Raw genomic sequence first — 20,102 nt, 5'->3', positions numbered from 1 at the left:
ACGGTTAACGCGACGAGAGTAACGGCGAAGCGCAGCGGATTCTGGTCCGCGTGTTATTGCTCTTATTAGCGGCGCGCGACGCCGGCTATCGTTCGCGTGGCTTTGCGAATCATTTTTAATGGTCCGTGCCGGGAACGCGTCGGCTGCAACGTCGACCTCTTGGACAGCCTCGTTCGCTTCAATGAACGGGCTCCGATCTCTTACGATTCTTACGGACTTTTTTCCACAAATATTTATCGGTGTCCAACGAGGCAGAAATTGAAAGGGAAATGCTTGAAAAATTATTTCTCAACTTTACCTGTCTATGGTACCAAGAATCGAGACATCGACGTTGAGAAGAATATACACGCCCAAAGGCTGCAATAGCATAGAAAATAAATAAATGTATATTAAATGAATTGGCAACAGAAAGGAAAGATTCCCTACCAATTCGTGGATTAAAAATTTCCATGATTTTGATCGAAACGCTCGTAAATAAAAATGATATTTTTCAACGATCATCGTCACCTTTGAATCGATCATTGAAGTCGGTTACCCACGCGATGAAGTCTCTAACGAAACTTGTTCATTAGAGACGATCTCCCGTGAAATTAAGTCTTTGGCACTTACGTCCTTCTCCACGTCGATACCTCGATTATGGTCTGTAACATCTGGGTTGCGGTACGTATTGGCATACGTATTACATCGTACATTTTCGAAGAAAAATAAAAGCAATTAGTTCGCACGAGAGGAGTATTAAACATTTTTATTCCGGGACAAATTTAATGTCGTAAACCCTTTCGTTTCGAAGGTTATTTATTCCAATCGACTTCTTCGAACGAAAGGTCAGGTGTTGATCCTCGTCCACTGTACTACCGTCGATACAATTTCAACGTTACGAGCATTAATTGCAAATCGACTTTCTTCGTTGCTCGAATCACTCGGAGCGACACCTACTTTATTGTACGATGCAACATCCGATACTTTCGAAGTAAGTGCACCACGCACAGTGGGCGTGTACGGTATTTCCTTCACCTTTGATATTTAGCCGATCCTCTTGAATTTACCAGACATTGTAGTCTCTTAATTACTTCCAGCAGTGCGTTTATCGGGGTCGTGGCAAGAATTCTTGTTCGAACACGTTCGAATGATTCAATAGTTAAAATGAAGTACAGCACTTGGATCACCCGTGGAACGATTTCTCGTCGTTGGTTGGAACGAATCGCGTTGTCCGAAATCAAGTTTCATTTGTTTACATCTCGTCGGGACGTACTCGCGGAATAATTGAAATTCTAGCCGCGACACTTGCCAAGAAGGAGTCGAAAATTCGTCCATTACTAGATGAAATTACCGGTCGTGGAATCGTCCCTGTACATTATTACGTATCCTTTGATCTCGTGATTGCGTTCAACGCGAAAATTATCATCGCGCTTCTCGAATTACCGCTCCGCGGTCTACGTGTTTCTCGTGTCGAAAATTGCCCAGGTTTTTCCTGTTTTCTCGCAACACGCTCGCGGCCGCTCTTATTACTTCTTCGCGTAAACACGTTAATTAAGGTAGGTAATGTAGCGAGCGCGGCATGTGCGCACCGAGGAAGTTGAAAGTGATTCTCGATGTTATTTAACGCGTTACAGATGCGTGCCCGACGATTAAACAACGCCACCGATGAATTTTTCCGCGAGTCGTTTAGTCGTGTACCGACTTCGACCAATCGTTCGATTATCGCTCGAAAGCTGATAACGAGGCTATTTTATCGACACGGTGAAAGTCGAACGATTGACCCGATTTTTTTGCCCAAAATGAAATTCCACTTTGGGTTAGGTCCGGGTTAATAGAGAATCAATTTTATCTTCCAACTGATTTTTTCCAATTTATCCGAAGCTCCAACTTTAAAAATAATATTCCACGTTGGCTCACGAGCTAATAGAATCTGTGTATTTTTTTACAGAGTTAATTTTATTCTCCAGCTGATTTTTCACAAATTGTTGCCAGTCCAACTTCAAAAATTGAATCGCATCAGCTCGGCTACGAGCTAATGCGATTTACGCAATCTCTGAGAATGAATTTCATTTCGGTTAAAGAAGAATCTTTTTTTATTCTCGAAGGAACGTTCTTCGTTTATTCATTTTGTTTCCCGATTAGAACTCGAGTTGTCGAGTAGCTCGTTTCGAGGGATCTTGTCTCCTTGGTTTTCTTCGGGTATACAATTTATCGCAAGTATTGGGATTTGTATCTCTAGATCGATTAGAGTACAAGCTCTCGAACATCCCGAAACGAGGAAATTTGGACATCGAAAGAAAAGCCACTGGTTCACTGGACCGATGCATATTTATCACCGTCCCGTTTGTGCACGGACCTCGCAATCGATATCACCTTTTCCACGATGGTAACCGTATCGGGCTTGAATTATTTAAAAGGATTTCTCCGTTTTTGCGTGTCTTAAGGAATATTCTCACCGGGCGTGCGGCGCGCGAAATTTAATATTCGAACCGATCGAGAATTGATCGAAACCTTAATCCTACAAACATTTCGAACGAAGATTCCGTTATCAACTATTCTCAATTTCCGAGGCAAGCTGTACTAACGTTATCATTGAACAATACAAAGTCTCTCTGCGTTCAAAAAGACCAACGAACGGCACAGCAAAGATTAAGTATCGCTTCCATTAATTTCCCCTCCTGAAAATTAGTTTCTTTACATCCTCTCAATTTACACCGTCTAAAGTCTAAATATTTTTCTATTTTTTCCTTATACTTATCTAACACCGAACGTTCGTAATTAAACGCAAGGACAAAGCATAGTTTTGATAATTCACAATCGCACGATCTCGATTTGTTAAAATGGATCCTATCCTGTGATATTCGAACTTGTAAAAGTGAACGTTGGAAGCTTCTTGGTGGTTGCAACGTGAATTGCACTTGCACGTATTTGGTACTATTTGTCACGCGTTACAGCAAAATTTACACTTGGAGCATTCGATAAACGATTTCGTCGTCCTCGTTCAACGTTGACCATTTCGATCGTCAATGACGATGCAAGTTTCGCCCTTTATTCGTGCGAAAAGATTCGGACCGCGCGTTATTAATACGACTCGAGGGTTACGAGATCTGTGGACGTGTTTACGGGCGTGTGAATCGAGCCGAGCGTTGCACGTGTATACGGTATGTGCAGCTTCCGAGCAACCGGTGAATAAACTATGGAAATCTCGCGTTGAACTTATTTCTGACGCGTGGCACGCCACGTGGGGTCATTGCAATTTGATGCAGTTGACTCCTCGAGTCCTGGTTGCGAGACACTCTGGTACATAGTTGCGTGTAACTTTCCTTGTACGACGCTCGTTGCTTAATGGAACTCCCACGTTTAGAACAGTTTGTTTTACACGGCACTGTTTTGCGTAACAATATTTTTCAAATTACGAGGGAATTGTCCATACGCACATTCTCCAGGCAAATTTTACTCGAGTTCACGTATTGTGCACAATCTGTACAATGTGGAATCATTGAAACTGTTGAGGAGTGTAACTGTAAAAATAATTGAAACGATAGACACGATACTGACGAGTATGTGTGTAAAAGTTTCAGAGATTGTACAAACGAAATGGAATCTTAAGTATCGTTAATTTCGTGTTTCTCAAAATGTGAAACGAAGTGTCGTTTGATCGAAATATACGAGATTAAGTATGTAAGAATTATTATCGGCAGAGTAAAATTATTAATGGAAGGAGAAGAATTATTGATATTAGGAGCGAGATTAGAAATTTCTGCAACACGTTGAACGGACGGTAGAGAATATTCTTAAACGCGAAATAATATTTTACCAAGGTTATTCGTAGTTAATATTTATACAGTGCGGTGAAATTTGTAAATTACACCGTACGCACCGTTATTGCTCAACCGTTTTTATATCTCTCGGTTCAACAACTTTTACCGAATTATTTTCGAGACGATCGACACACGACCATCGGCTATCAAATATCCCGTGTTCTGTTACAAACCCTTTTTTTTCTTTTTTTTTTTTTTTTTTGAAAAAAAAAAATTCTCGACAGCCGTATTTCTGCCGCAGTATTAAAACGGCTGTGTATCGACGCATGGCGTTTCTGGTAACTCTTTTTGATTTACAGAACCGTAATTTTCTGTTTTCGTTCGCCAGAGAATACGGATCGTCGGGGCTGCAGAATTTCAAACTTTTCCTCTTCGATGCGATACCTGAACGTTATCCTACCGTATTTTACAAATACGAGAACGCTATTTGCATAATTAGAATAACCCCGTTTTCCGTTTTTGTTCTCGAAAGTACACACGAGATATAGTAAAATTATAGTAATTTCTTTTCGACACTGTCGAGTGTACTCCATAATGATTCAAAAGTTCGATTGAAACAACACACAAGCGTATTGCAAAAATTGTAAACATTCTCAATTTTTGGAGCACGAAGACACAACGTATCAATTAATACAGGAGAAATATATTTCGTTCGTGTGCATAATTTGAAAGTAGTCGAACTTTGCTTTTATTTTTGTTTTCGACTAATACAAAGTCATGGATGCGGACGAAAGTCATGTTTTATTTATCAAATAACCTCGACTTGGTACTGTTTCTAACAAATGAGCATACTTTCGCCGAGTTTTCTAATACGTGTGCATTTTTCTTGAATAGGAACACTTGCGATCGAAATGCTAAAATTGTTACAGGAATTCTTAAACGATTATCGAATACAAAGTATTCGAAGAAATTACACCTTGCTTGTTCTCCATTTACATAATTTTACATATCTATCAAAGAATTAACATCGAATACAAGATATTTAAAGAAATTGCACCTCGTTTGTTCTCCAGTTACATAATTTTACATATCTATCAAAAAATTAGTATCGAATATAAGATATTCAAGGAAATTGCAACTCGTTTGTTCTCCAGGTACATAATTTTACATATCTATCAAAGAATTAGTATCAAGTACAAGGTTTCAAAGAAATTGCACCTCGTTTTCCTCCAGTTACATAATTTTACATAGCTACCAAAGAATTAGTATCAAGTACAAGGTTTCAAAGAAATTGCACCTCGTTTGTCCTTCAGTTATATAATTTTACATAGCTATCAAAGAATTAGTATCAAGTACAAGGTATTCAAAGAAATTACCTCTTTTGTTCTCTATATACATAATTTTACACAGCTATCAAAGAATTAGTATCGAATATAAGATATTCAAAGAAATTGCACCTCGTTTGTCCACCAGTTATATAATTTTACACAGCTACCAAAGAATTAGTATCAAGTACAAGGTTTCGAAGAAATTGCACCTCGTTTGTCCACCAGTTATATAATTTTACACAGCTACCAAAGAATTACTATCGAATACAAGGTATTCGAAGAAAGTACATACACCTCTTTTGTTCGCTATTCACGTAACTTTGCACAACCATCGTTGAATCACTACACCGTTGACACTATTAAAAGGAACACGACAGGCAGTTTTCTCAATGGTCGACTTTCCGTATCGCCGAACCGGGTCTTCGAATCGACCGAAAACTCGATGCCTACCAAAGAAACGAGCGTAATCGTTTGTCCGTTACAACTTGGACAGTGAAGTGAAAGCCATTCCTGCGGTAAGAGTTCTGGAGGAGGTCCAAATTAGAGCGACCGTTATCGAAACCGTCTTTCGATTCACGAGCCACGAGCGTCGAAGAACGCTGTTTGCTTTCGTAATAACGAGTGTCGTTGGCCGCACGAATCGTCCGATTCGCGACCGAATCCCATACAAAATTCAACGTACCGTCGACAAAATGGTCAATTTACAACTGTAAACTGGAACTCGAGCCGTTGTCGTTGCGACACCCTCAAAAATCTACCTTTCGATGGAATTCCAACACGAACCAATTCGAATTGGTTCTCGAAGGCAACCGATACGAGAACCTCTTCCCTTTCGAAAGTTCCAAATTGAAATCACCGCTAACCTCTCAATAGAAGTAATCTTAATCGATAATCACTCCAAAAGAAGAGTATTTTTGAGATTCAAAATGTGGAACATCACTGCTGGAAGATTCCCTTCGTGTTTGAAAGTCGATACAGAAATACTGGAATTTCCTGTTCGGTATTGGAACCATTATCGTCGAATTCAATTATCCGTTATCTCTAAACGACTTATTGAATCGTAAATATCCTCTCGGTTTTAAACAACCACGATTTAATCGGTGATCGTCGTTTCGAGTCACTCGGTGGTAAAACGTTGTCGGAAGTCGATGCTTCGTTTCTGTAATCGAAATCCTTGTTCGGAATGTTCCCTCTTTGTTACGCCGACCTGATTCGATGCTTTATAGTAATTGCAACCTGGCTGTTTAATAACCTCCGGTTTCAGGGTTTTGAACACCGAAACGAAGCTGCGGGCACGAGTTATAAAGACGTCCTCGTAGCAGTCAGCTTCCGAGAACGACGATGCCCCTTTTTCTTTTTTCTTCTTTCTTTTTTTCTTTCTTTTTTCTTTTTCTTTCCATGCTCGGAAAACTGCCTCGTCGATCCGCGTTTCTACATCCGCGGAGGAACGATTCCTCGCATTCGACCGCGATTTTCTATCGTCGCTGGCGCGGAGTTAATCGCTAACGCTCTAATGGAGCGAACTAATCGCGCGATCCTGCAGGAAACGATTTGCCCATTAAATTCGAAAGCCGCGATCGAAGCGTTTCCGTGCGTGCGTCGATCGTCGGGTCGCAATGATTGTCATCGAGCGTTCAGCTTGGTCTCTGGCGTCCGATGCAAAATTTCAAAGGGGGACGAACGATTTAATGGAATTTAATCCGTCAGAAATCGGCCCCACCGTGAATCCATATAGTAAATAATTTCGATCGTACGGCTAGGAATCGCCAAGTTCGGAAATCCAACGGAATGATTTTCTATGTTAACGACCGTTCGGGTTCTCGCGAGTGTACGGTTGCAATAAATGTCATCGACCGTTTGAAATGGGAACTTGTGTAATTTCATGGAATTCAATGGAATATAATCCGTCGGAAATTTTGAAACCATAGCGAATACCAGGGAAATCGACAAGCTCGAGAAACGAACAAAATTGTATTCTTTATCGATCAGTGTCGCGTACACGCGATTGTTCGGATCGAGTCGATCGTCGTTGTGCGTTCGAAAATGGAACTTATGTAATTCAATTTATCTCGGACTTTGATACAATGTATAACTCGTTGGCAATTGTCCGCCCGTGAATCTATGAAAAATAATTTTGATTGCACGCGACGGATCGCCTAGTTGGAAGAACCGAAAATAGTCATCTTTGTTAAAGATTACCGTCGCGTGCACGTCGGTTCATCAATTACACTTGTCGACTGTCAATCTACGTTCCATTTCTATAGCTTCGAACCTTATCTTGTACAGTTGTTACGTCAGTTACGTTTCTAGACGATACGTTAAAAATTGACACGATACATTGTAATTATTTTCAGCGCAAGTAAGTACATCGACAGAATTCTTTTCTTTTCTAAATATACGTCTACGACTCGGGTACCATCGAGAGAAATATTTCAAAAACGATATTATCCGATGAATTTTGCGACTACTTTATATTTTCCACTCGAGATCTCCATTTCAGACTCCAATTGATCTCCATTTCATCGGTGTATTTAACGGTCTTGAAAGTAATATACTCGATTGTATAGTTTTCTCGACACTAGTTACTGCATCGAGAATCCGTGTTAACGAACGCAGTTTAATGTTATTTAACGACGAGAATTCGTAACCTAGGTATCGAAACATTTATGAAAGGTAGAATGAAAAAATCGAGGATCAAAAGACAGCTTTGGAGCTTGCCTCGCCGGCACGGACGGCCATTAAAGTGTTAATACCGGATCCCCGTGTAATAAAATGACTTCTCGAGCGTTTCATCCGTAAATTATATCTCGAGAGCTCTGTGTATTATTTTGCAGCCTGTTGAAGGTACAATCACGGTGTTCGTACGAAATTCTTTTCGTTTGGATTGCGAGATGAAATATTTTTTCGTCGAAACGAGGCGACGGAAAAGGATTTGCATATAACGAGATCGCCCGGGTGGGCGAGACTCGTTACGATTTCCGCGAGAGAAACGTGTCCAAAATGTGGAATCCTGCTGGAACGGGAGGAAACGAATTTCCGCGAAAATGACCGATATCGTCTCGTTAGATGCCGAGTTGGAATAAAAGGCGACGCGGATCGACCCAATTACGATACACTTTCACGTTTAAACGCTGAGCAACCGGGGAAACAGATCCCGTTCACGGTAAGTGTTACGTGCGAATATCTCAACGGTCGGTCGAAACGACTTTTGTAAAAATAAATTCCATTAGCTCGTTTTCTCACGCTTCTGTTCCCGAATCGAACAAAATTGCGTTCGGGGTATAGTCCGAGAGATAGTTGATACTCGTTTCGATCTACCAAGTGGAATACACTTTTTAACGAAGCGTAGTGGAATACACTTTTTAACGAAGGAAATCGGATGTGAAAGAAACTCAGATCGGTGTGTTTTGTTGCCAAGAACTTTGTGCAGCCTTTACAAGGGCAAATTTAATGTTACGAATCTGGAATTAAATTACCTCGATTGTTGTACGTAGATCTCCACCTTGGTTTCAATTTTTCATTTACAAGGGGCAAGACCTTAGAAATGTTTTTTAGAAATTTCCGTAGAATCTAAATCTTCTTGAATTATATTTTATACTTTTTACAAGCTTCATATTTAATTGTCTTAGTGTAAAGTAGCGATATTTTATTTTTGCAACCATTGCGAAATTCAATTCACGTAGATCAACAGATCGAATTGGTACGCTTCGTACGCATCGATCCCTTCACACTGATTCTTCCAAAGAACAGTCGATCCTTCGTCGTCAAATTTCCCCGAGATTCTCGAAAACTACCGATATCAAAACTCTCAAACAAGAAACATTCAAAAAAGGATCTTTCGTCGTCGAATTCTCCCGAGAATCTCCAAAATCTCGTAACCGAGATTACACCGATTCTTCCGAGAAACGTGCGAGATCTTTCGAGACCGAGTTTTCTCGTAAACCCGAGAAATCCGAGCAAATCTGAAAAATCTCTAGTCGAAGGCCAAAAATTGAGTTCCTGGTATCCGGAGGTACCGGTAAAAAATTCCAGCACGTATCTCGTACGTTCTGGATCGTTGTACATAAATAAAACATTCTCGAAAGACGTGTCCAGGATTGGCAAACTGCAAGGTGTCCACGCAGGGTTAATCAAAGCTCGATCGGTCGACGGCGCGTGAACCTCGAAACGTTAAAAAACGTTCGACCGATATTCCATCGAATGTTACGCGGTGGGCAGCCCGGTTGCAGTAAACATTTTTACGGCAAGGTATCGCCATTACGCGCGAACGCTCGTAAAATAGCCGACAAGTCGATGGTGCACGCAACATCGATACCGGGACACGGCCGTAGGGGTAGGAGGGGTTAAATTCTGAAGGGGTGCCTCTCGGCCACGGGACAAAATCTCCGATAAAAATGGCGGAACGTGGCAGCCGGCGGCCATGTGCCCGCGTCACGGTGCAAAATACGCGATGTTAACAAATGGCCGCGCGATATTTTCGCGTTGTCCAGGTCGCTTAACGACCGCCACCGTCGTCGCTGTTTATTCGCCCGGGTGTAAATTGCCTCGAATTTCGAGCGAATTTTACAAATCCGGAGTCTTCGTATCCACGGAGATTTCCTCCGACTTTTCAACGGGCCCCTCGTCGAACAACGATGCGTCTTCATTTTTAGGGAAAGACGTGGCAGAGATTCGGAGAAATATATCCAACCGTGGAAACGGATCCCAAGCCGCTGGAGAATCCGCTATTTTCATTCAAATATAATTAAAAAGTTCCCCGACGTTGGTCGCTGTGGTATTGAATTCCATTTTAAAAAGCTATTTTTTCCCGGGAAACTGAATTTCCGTCGTTATAGTTTCCAACGTGAATTTGCTACGGGAATGGTCGTTTACGAGAGCGTTTGTTTGTTTTTTTTTACGAAATACGGAAGCAACTAGGAACAAGTGCGAGGCACGGATAACTGGAGATTTCAGGGACCGGATTACTTTTATTGCGATGTAATTAAAAAGTTTCCAGGCGTTGCTCGTCGTAGCGGTGTAACGTTAAATCTATATTTTCCTGAACAACTGTATTTCACCCGACACCTCGATTCCCTGGATTCGGTTACTCGGGTAAATTAATTTCGACGGTAATGTACTCGGTTCTGAATGCGCGTTGAACAAAATTTGGAAGCCTGGTTTGCTTATTTTTTTTCTCCAAAATCTAGAAGCGTGTAACGATAAGTGCCCGGTCCAGGGCAAGTGGCCCGTTTGCCCGTTGCTACGGGCATTACTGGCCCGTGATTCTCGTCGTTGTTTTCTCGTTCTTCGAGAATACCTCCTCCCTCCCCGTGGAAATATTTTCCGAGCGAACGTACGCGCGAAACGCTTCGAAAGAATTAAGATTTATATTGACAGTCAGGCGGTTCTCGCGAAGCTTTTATAGTTGATTCAACGGATACACAATAGAAGCACGGTGGAAAGCCATGCAGATAAAAGTACGCGAAAAAAGGTGAATAACGGACGCGCTGGTCCTGATCCCCTTCCCGTGTATCGTTTTTATCGGCTCGTCCTGTACGGATTTTAATTTCCGTTCATCGATCGTATCTAACCCGTGTCATCGGACGATTGTGACTATTTCTTTTTAAAGAATACCCTTTATTGGACACGGAGCCGGGCAATTGGCTTTCAATATTATCCATCTGGCCGGGAATGCAATATGCGGTAAAGTGAATTCCCGAAGAGGACTCGGTGCCATTTTTTAATCGCGATACCACGGTACACGGGACAACGTAACGGGAATTTTTTCATCGACGACTCAACCGTCCACGATAATTTCACTTTCTCCGATTATGATGCACCTCCGTTCGCGCATCGTTTTTTATTTATTTAGCGAATCGTTTTATTCGAATCTCGGTTACAGTCGGTCGAGGATGAGTCACTCGACCGACACCTCTTTCTTCGTTTTCAAAGAGTGAAAAAATAAGTACACAGGTGAATCGAGTTTCATATTATAGGCGAAACCTTCTAGAAAGTTCAATTTTTTCCACGGTGTGCGGAATCCCGTCTTTGCGTTTATTAATCGTATACCGATCTCTTTTATTCGTCCACTCGCAATTCTCAGAAAGGTGAATCGAAAAATCGATCAACGACACTCACCGGGGAATATTCCGTTCCAGTGGACTCTTTTCTAAAAAAAAACAATTGAGATTCGAAGTACAAAAGTGTTCGACTTTAATCATTCGAGACGAAAGTACTATTTTCTTCAAGTTTCATTCCGAACGATCAAATCTCACGCGATCTGTCGTAATATACCTTCCGCTTGCGATAGAGCAAACGCTCTATCCACTTACCTGACACGTTTCCTCGTAAAAGGATTAAATTTAAAGACCGTTACCCGTACCCTAATCGCTTATGAAAGATTCCCATTGAAACGATATATCCCGCAGAATGTCGCGATTCGTCTCCTCGAATCCCCTTGTCGGACTTAAACCGATTCCAGGTTCTTCTTCTGTTCCCATTTCTTTTCTTTTTTTTTTCATTCGCGAGCGAAAAAGGAAACAAACGAATTCGATTCAATTCCTAATTACGGAATCCGTTTTGCGTCAGTTTCTAAAATCAATTTACGAGCTCGTTACGCGTCTCGGTTGCGCGGAATTCGCGGTTACGTTTGTTCCTTAATCGGAGGAGTCGTTAAACACGAACGCGAAATCCATTGGCGTGGCTGCGCGCGAGACGGCTGCTTAGAAATTCGATGTACACCGGCGACGTTGATTCGCCACGGTGGTGTACATTCGCGGGGGTTTGAAGCCCTGGAAAATAGGGTTGATCGTCGTAGTATACCGGTTCCAATTTCGGCGATTCGATTCGCTCGCGCGTGTGTATGCGTGCACGGCATCCCATCGAGCTGTCGCTACGCTCGTTCCCCGGATGGAAAAATGAATCACGCTCGTCTCTCGATTAGCTCGACGATCAATTTTCCAGCAACTTTTCATCGAGTCGACAATGATATTTCGTCGGTCTGTTTTCGGGTTTTCGTGCGCCACCTTTGCTCCGTTCGACGAGTTCATTGTCGGGGATCTGTTAGGCAGAATTCCAGGGAACGATTTATACCGGGGGGCTGAGAACTAGCTGGAAAATTACAGAAGTGAGTATTATTAAAATGAAACGAATGAAAAGTCGTACGGTAACCGATCTATCGTTAAATTTTCAGCAAGTAATATATACCGAGTACTTGGCAGGAGGGTGGATATCAGCGGGGATTAAAGAACCGAATAATATTATTCGTATCGGGAGACAATAAATGAAAGTTTATATCGTAACGATCTTTCGTTGAATTTTTAATAAATATTGTGCACCGAGTATTTGATAGAAGAGTGAAATTAAAAGATATTAGGGAATTGAATATTTTATCGGGTAAAAATAAAATAATCGTAATTAACAATCTGTCGTTAGATTTCCGGAGAAAGAACAAAGAGCAGAGGATATTGGAGAATTAAATATTTGATAAATAATGAGCAGTGTTCTAATTGGTGCATCAGTGCGGAGCGAGGAATCATTTTTTAATGAGATTAAAATTAATTGAAATTTGTTCAATGCTATCTACTAAAGTTTCACGTTCGATGATGGTATTCGATAAATAAATTGAGCTCTGCGAAGGTTAATATTCCGTCAAAAATATATATTTCGTCAGAATGCAAACACTTTCGCCTGGAAGTATGTCCACAATGCATTTCGAAGATGCAACGTAATTAAACGCGATAGTGTTTCCTGAATGTGCACGACTCTCGTTAAATAACCGGGCTTGGCGGGTTCGCATAATTGTTCACGCGTAATTGCTACTGTACACGTTTGTGTCTGACGCAAATGTAACTGTGTTTGTGTTATTTGTAACCGATAGGACGGAACAATTCGAACTCGCTTTTCGCATCGATTGAACGTTCGATTGCTTCGTCACAGGCGAAACGAGTAGTTACAGTTGCACGTGATCGTTGTACTATTCTAAAATTTCTACCGTCTATTTTATTATTCGTACCGTTGCCGTTAGTGAAATCTGATCGTGACTTCTATTTTCGTCAATTAGGCGCGTCCCACCATTTAAAGAAACGCAAAGACTCTGCTAGACACCTCGATTTCGTTCCGATATTACATCGAACAATGTTTACTTTAACTTCAGTTTTATACAATACCGGGGTCAGAATTTTAAAGAATCTCGCGAACGAATTATTTATAAAATAGATAGTAAAACATTTTGTTCACGCGAAAATAAATCACGTTCACTCGCGCGCAGCGTTAATAATCGTTTCGATAGCGTTAGCTTCACAATTCGCTAAACCGAAATAAACGGTTAATCGGTCTGTTTGATCGTTTGTCTCGGTGCTGTCAAACTCAGCGAAGCTTAATCTCGATCACGCTTTGGGGTAGTTTGTGGTCGGCTGTTCCATGTAAATATTTAGTTGCTGTCTGTGATAGGGACTCACGATTCGAAGCCACGATGAGGGTAGCGCAAGACGCTCGTCCCCAACGACGCGCAAATTTGCATATGCATGCAACCGTGCTCCCCTCCTTACTTTCACTCAAAGTTCCTTGTATGGAATCGCGCAGCTTGCCCTTTCATTTGACCGTCAAAATCCATTCACGCGCGCGCGTTGGAAATCAATTTTGGAACGTGGTTTAAAAATTCATCGTTTCCGTCCTCGTTAGATTTTCGAACGACGGACGAACCTTGATAAAATATTTCACGAGTGCAACATTTCGGGAAAGCAATTTCAAGACGTATATTTTTAACTTCCCTGTGCGTCGGGTACGGCGCGTTTATGTTGTACAATTTGCTCGATTAGATCTCGCGGAAAGGAACCTCTTTGGACACGAAGTAATCTCGCAACGCATTCGTAATCGCGACGCGAATTGCAAGAACTACAACGCGGTTATGAGACAATGGTGTCGCCGTGCGAGTTCATCTCCGCGTTGCCGTAAATGAACCATGATCCTCTTTTTCAACCTCTCGACGTCCGTGTTTTTACACGCTTTAATTTCCGCACGGTCGCAAGAACATTACCCGGAGCACATTCACCGCTTTTCAAACGAGCATACCGTCCGTGAAACCGACACTGTCTTTCTCCAAATCCGACGATTAAGACGTGTCTGACCAATTGCTCGAAACGTCGGACGACGTAACAAGTAAACTTCGTAGTCATTTAGATGCAGCCACATCTGTTCCACTTTCATTCTGCGCGATTCCCTAAGAGCAGCTACAAGCGGTGAAAGTAAGTTGCAAGATAGTTCGAGTCGGGGGAGGATGAATTGGCCGCTGACGGCCTCTACCCCCACCTCGGTGCCTGACCCCCACCACGGCACCGCCCGACGACACCCACGGCGCGAAGGTACGCGGGCCACTTGGTCGCTGACGCTCGAGGAGAGAGGACGTTGGTGAGGACCTTGAGATTGGCATTCGGTTGATTTCGTTTCCATTGGAATAACTATTATCTTCGTAATAATAACGGGAACAGAGGAATCTATAAATAGAGCTATTTCGAATATTCTACAACTAATTCTTCAGGTCGGTGTAATAATAAGAATAGTAAAAGAACTAATGCATATTTGTAACTATTATCGTACACTATTCTTTCGATATTTTTCAGCATATTTTTGTCACCGTAATAATCAGAAGAACTTGGAAATAGAACCAAGATAAATATTCTATCGCGCAATTTTTTCACCGCTCCGATGGATTCGTTGATAAATACATATATACGCATTGCTCGACACCGGTGGAGTAAAATAATAAAAAGTAAAGAACTGTTCTTGCAGAGTGTTTAATCCCGGAATGGATACGGTATATTCGGCGTAGAAAAATATTCTCCCGGGGTGTTTAATCACGGAATAATTTCAAGAACGTCGTGTTTCTATTTTAGCGAATTTCGAAGCTATAATCCGCCGGTTCCCCGGCGCTTCGTACGTAACGTCTAGATTCGCAGTTCGCGCGAGAATAATTGTGATTAATATCCGAAACCCCAGCGATAAGTAATACCGCGTCTGTAGAGGCACGTGTGCACACGTGTAAAGCCCGTGTACACAGAGCCTCGCATTTCGGTCAGAACATGCGGCCCAGTCCCGCGTGGAACATATTCGCGTTCCTGTGCGGTGGTTCAGAGACTTGTCCGTGATGAAATTGCACGCGCCCGTTCATCAGGAATCGGTGCTGTAGCGAAATAGGATTTTGCGCATAGAATCCGTCGGTATGCAGGTGATTTCAGCGGTCTGGGACGGGAATCGCTCAACGGTTCATTAAAGCAGCCTGCCGATGTCCGAAGCGAAGGAGCAAATTAATTTGACTTGTCGGCCTAACGGCCGCGCTAATTGGACGTTTTTTACGCCCGATGGTACGCGCGCGAGATCTCACCGTTTCGTGATTTCCACGTGCACGATCTCCGATCGATATCCAGCGTACACTCTCCGAACCGAAGATATCTCGAACGCGTTTCGCGGTCGGAACGTAACTCGACGTTACAATTTTCATCGCGACGAACGTTATCGCGATCCCCGGTAACGAAGAACCGCGCGGAGGTTAATTCGGCATGAAAAAATACAGCGAAAATTTGCAACGAACTTTTCCCCTACCAGGCATCGTTTCTCCGGAAATTGAGTTTGAAAATACATGGGGCGGGTCGGCAATCGACCAAGTACGGGCGCGCCCCGCGCGCACTCGAAATCGATTTCCACGAAAACGGTGCGTCCCGGGGAAAAAGTTCCTTTTATATTTTCGATCCAGTTTTTCCTTCAGAATCACCTTATCACCGCGCGTTACGCGATCCTTATTCGATGACAGCCGAGATCGTCTTGTAACGCGTTAGCGAACCACGTTACGGAATTTGGCTTCGTGAGTCTTTGTCCGATTTTTGCTCTTCGTTCCTATATGTTTGCAAGGGATTATCCTCGAGGCATAATTGGTTAATGTCCCACCTTTTCAATACCCTAATACAGTTGGATACTTTAATTTCCTTTCGCGATTAAATATCCAATTAATCAATTTTTCACTCTCACTTATTTTGTATCGTTTCGCACGTTCAGCAACTGTGCCCAAAGAGTCAAGGATTGCCCAGGAGAGGTAGAGAGAAATGGAACGGAAGAAAAGAAAATAGCTACGATGTTAGTTTTTCCCTCTCGCGACGCGCCCTGGAAACGTTTCCACGAATTAAATGATTTTACAACCCGACGTATAGAGTTTCTTTCACCGCGTAACTGTCTTCCCGAAGGGTCGGTGTATCCTGATTACAAAGCACCGGCCACCGTTTCGTCGGAGTTGAGCGCACGGCGTTTCGAGCCATTTCGTCCCGTGGATCGGGCCATTGGACGTCCCGTGTGACTTGCATGCCGCGGAATCGGTGCCAATTATCAGTCTCGTGTGTTTTACTGCGACGCGCTCACCAGAAAGAACCGGGACACCCGGGGCGCTTGACCTTTGCTCCATTTATATCTACTCTGATAAGTTCCTTCGTTTGGGACGATGACACGAAACGTAATGAGAGTGCTCGACAAAGGAGCCAAGTTCCACCGATGTAACCGGACGCGTCTGTCTTTATTCTAAAATAATTACTTTCGGAATTTCTGTTTACGTCGTTTCGCTCAGCGAAAAGGGTCCGATGGTAGGGTCGGGGTATCGCGGATCGGTGGTTCTCGTTGACCAAGGGTGGTATGTTTCTTTTGTTCGCGTTAAAAATATATTTCTGCCGCAGAGGAGGGGATTTGAATCCAATTTGCGGTGTATCAGTCGGTGGTTGTAGTTTTGAAAATCAGACGGTGTGCTTTTGTGCTGAAATAATTATCGTGGGATCTCGGCTCTGTTACTTTTTTCCTAAAATAATTACTACGGAATCTCTGCTCTGTTACTTTTTCGCTAAACTAGTTTGCACGGAATCTCTGCTTTTATTGCTACCGTTTGTTTTCGAGAAGGATGTAAACCGACGAAACATCGTAATTAGTATTTTATTTTATTTTATTTTATTTTTGATCAAAGAAAAGACACGGTGTTCGCGTTAGAAATATTTCTATATTCCCGCTTTGCAAGAAAGGATTCGAACGCGATCGTCGGTGCGTCAGAGCTGGTCGCAATTTCGAAAATTAGACATGGTGTTTCTCCGCTAAAATAATTACCATTGAATTTCTATTTTTATCGTTACCGTTCTCTAGCAAAGAGGACGCAGCGGTCGGGACGTCGCGTTACACGAGTTCGTAGATCGCTAAAGTAGCACTCACCCGTCGAATAAATTGATAAACTCTTGGACTTCCTTAACGAATGAATTGGTAAAGTTTCGGACTTCTCCGTCGATCGAATTAGCAAAAAATCAGCGAAGCTACCTCTCGGTCATATTGAGCGCAGTTTCGTTTCAACTTGGACGATTTCTGTGCCAAGTTCTCGCGCACTCTCCTAGCCGGCTACGATTTTGAAAATCAACAGCGAGAAGAGATTGGGTATCAAACATTCACGTCACTTTTCAAACGAAAGAGTTCCACGTTTCGTTCGACGAATTCAGTCCACCGCCCCGTGCATGAAATAAAGGCCGATCCCTGAAAGGGAGAAACTCCCGCGAAAGGATGGACGTGCCGAGGACTTTATTAGGTCGACAGACCGACGGGGGTCGAGGGGTAGTTTCGGTATTCTTCGGAGTCCGAGAGAAATCTGGACTAATTAAGGCGCAACGTGCACGCCGGAGCGCACAGTTTAATCGTACTTTTCTCTTCCCTGCCATCTGCCGTACCTTCTGCTGGCTGGGCTGTTAATGGCGTTAATTCTTCCGCGGGTACATATGAATCAGGTGCTACTCATTAATTCACGTCCCGGGATTGTTCCGTTGTCTCGGCCGAGACGCGTATATAACTCGCGGAGTTTTGCACCGAGACTACCAAAAATTCTACTCGTAAGGAACGTCCGCCGGTTGGCCCCGTGCGAACATTTTTACGAAACTTTGCCCAGAGCTGGTAAAAATAAGGGTAGCGAAGCCGTAATTTTATCTTGAGAACTATCAGAGCCAGAAGGAAGTGTCGCGAACAATCTTCGCGTAACTTTAATTTCGAATCATTTACGACACTTCACTCGGAGCAATTAAAAATAAAAGATGGAGGTACCGAATGTACCTTGAGAACTTTCGGAGACGCATGGAAGTATTTGGAATCATTTTCATGCATTCTTTGAAAATAGAAAATTGGTAAAAATTTCACATTATACGATTCGATAATTTAATAACATCGTACTGCTCTTCCACTGTTCTCAAACTACCTCGCGACATCGATTTATATATTTGTATATCTGTACTCGCTTCTCGTAAAAACCGTTCAGACCGTAAATTCCATTCGAAACGTTTAAATACAACTACCCCCGACCTCTATTGCGATCCCTCTATTGACTCTCGATACAACGAGCAGGTTTTATAGGAACAACCATCATCCACGCCGCAGAAAAAGCACGAAGACGAGCAGAGTGGGACGAGGAATTCAACGAAACCGTGTAACCGGGAGATCCATCGCGGGCTAAAGGGTTTTAATTAAACGTAGGTAACGCGTACCCTCGTGGACGTTCTTCGGTAGCGGGTGAAACACTCACGGTGGAAAGGAGGACGGGACGGGGTAGGGGTTGACAGCGAAAGAAATATGATATTTCGTGTTTCGCTCGAGTTCTCTTTGGTACGAGTTCGCGTGCCTTCGGGATCTTTCGTTAATCAGCACTACCGAGCCCCGCGAATCGTTACATCGACCAACGCTTTGATGTTCATCGCCTCACCGCGAACGACGACGCATCTTTTTTCACCACCCCCAGCGATCCTGTCGCGTGTCTTTCGTCGAGTCCAACCCCTCGTAGACTTTGGAACCTCGACACACTCTTTGCCCCCTTTTCTCTTGCGCGTTACCCTCCCGGGTCTTTGAGCTCCCCATCGTGACCGCGCTCGACTGCGAAACATCGAGTCGAGGACGCGAACGCGAACGCGAAGCGGAACACAGCCTTTTGACATCCCGATCCCGTAATTAGCGAATCGAAATTGCAGAGCTCGCGAGACAATGTTCGCGAGGGCAATGGACGCAACAATTCCACGTCTGGAGCTAGTACTTGTAGGTAGTTACCTACACTCGGTTACTTATAGTCCGTTACTTATAATTAGCTACTTGTAGTCAGTTACTTGTAGTCAGTTATTTATAGTCAGTTACTTATAGTCAGTTACTTACAGTTAGTTACTTATAATTAGCTACTGACTAGTAGTCAGTTACTTATACTCAGTTACTTACAGTTAGTTACTTGTAATTAGCTACTTGTAGTCAGTTACTTATACTCAGTTACTGATAGTCAGTTACTTGTAATCAGTTACTTGTACTCAGTTACTTATAATTAGTTACTTACAGTTAGTCACTTATAATTATCTACTTGTAGTCAGTTACTTATAGTCAGCTATTTATACGCGACTGAAAGCAAAAGCACATAGATTCATTGAAATAATAATATTGATACTTGTACTCGTAAAAATTGTTATCGGCCTTCGTAAAAGCAACTTGGCAAAAGTCGAAAATTGAAACGAGCGTTTGTTGCGTAAAAGTGGTGGGCGTCGAGTATTCTTCAAATTGTTTTTCAGTTTTCTCGTGTAGGTTGCCTCGGATGACTTGGCTGCTCCCACAAAGACTTCCTCCACTACATTTTCTGTAATTTTTCGCAGGAGAGATTTGCTCTTAGGAACCACTTGAAATTCTCCAAAGCCAGCTTAAATTGTTTATTACACCGGGCGGATATCACCACAAAAGGGATGCTTGCGGTGGTACGGAACGAAAATCTTCCAGGAAGACGATTATTTCTTCAAAGTGTACCGGCAAAGCCGATTCGCGTCGACTTTCCACCGAAAATGAAGTTCTCGACCGGATATTCGAGGCGTGACGTTTTCACCGAGCAAAAATATCGCTTTTATCTACCGTCCGGGTACGTCGTAGGATTTCGAGCATCCAGAAGCGGGCAAGAAACAAAGAAACCTAACGATTGGACGATCCATCGTCTTCGACTTTCGCTTCGCAGGAAACACGCGATCCGAAGAGTGACACA

At 42.8% G+C, this 20,102-nt stretch overlaps 1 protein-coding gene across 1 annotated transcript in view; it reads left to right on the top strand.

Moving 5' to 3' along the window:
* Pgant2 (polypeptide N-acetylgalactosaminyltransferase 2) overlaps positions 1-20,102 on the top strand; it is a 348,535-nt gene that overhangs the window by 824 nt on the left and 327,609 nt on the right. The gene's annotated exons all lie outside the window — the stretch shown is intronic.

This window comes from Ptiloglossa arizonensis, chromosome 8 (assembly GCF_051014685.1).
Source record: "Ptiloglossa arizonensis isolate GNS036 chromosome 8, iyPtiAriz1_principal, whole genome shotgun sequence".
In the NCBI taxonomy this organism is placed as follows: domain Eukaryota; kingdom Metazoa; phylum Arthropoda; class Insecta; order Hymenoptera; family Colletidae; genus Ptiloglossa; species Ptiloglossa arizonensis.
The sequence above is the reverse complement of the archived record's forward strand: the minus strand, read 5'-3'. Positions and strand labels throughout refer to the sequence as shown.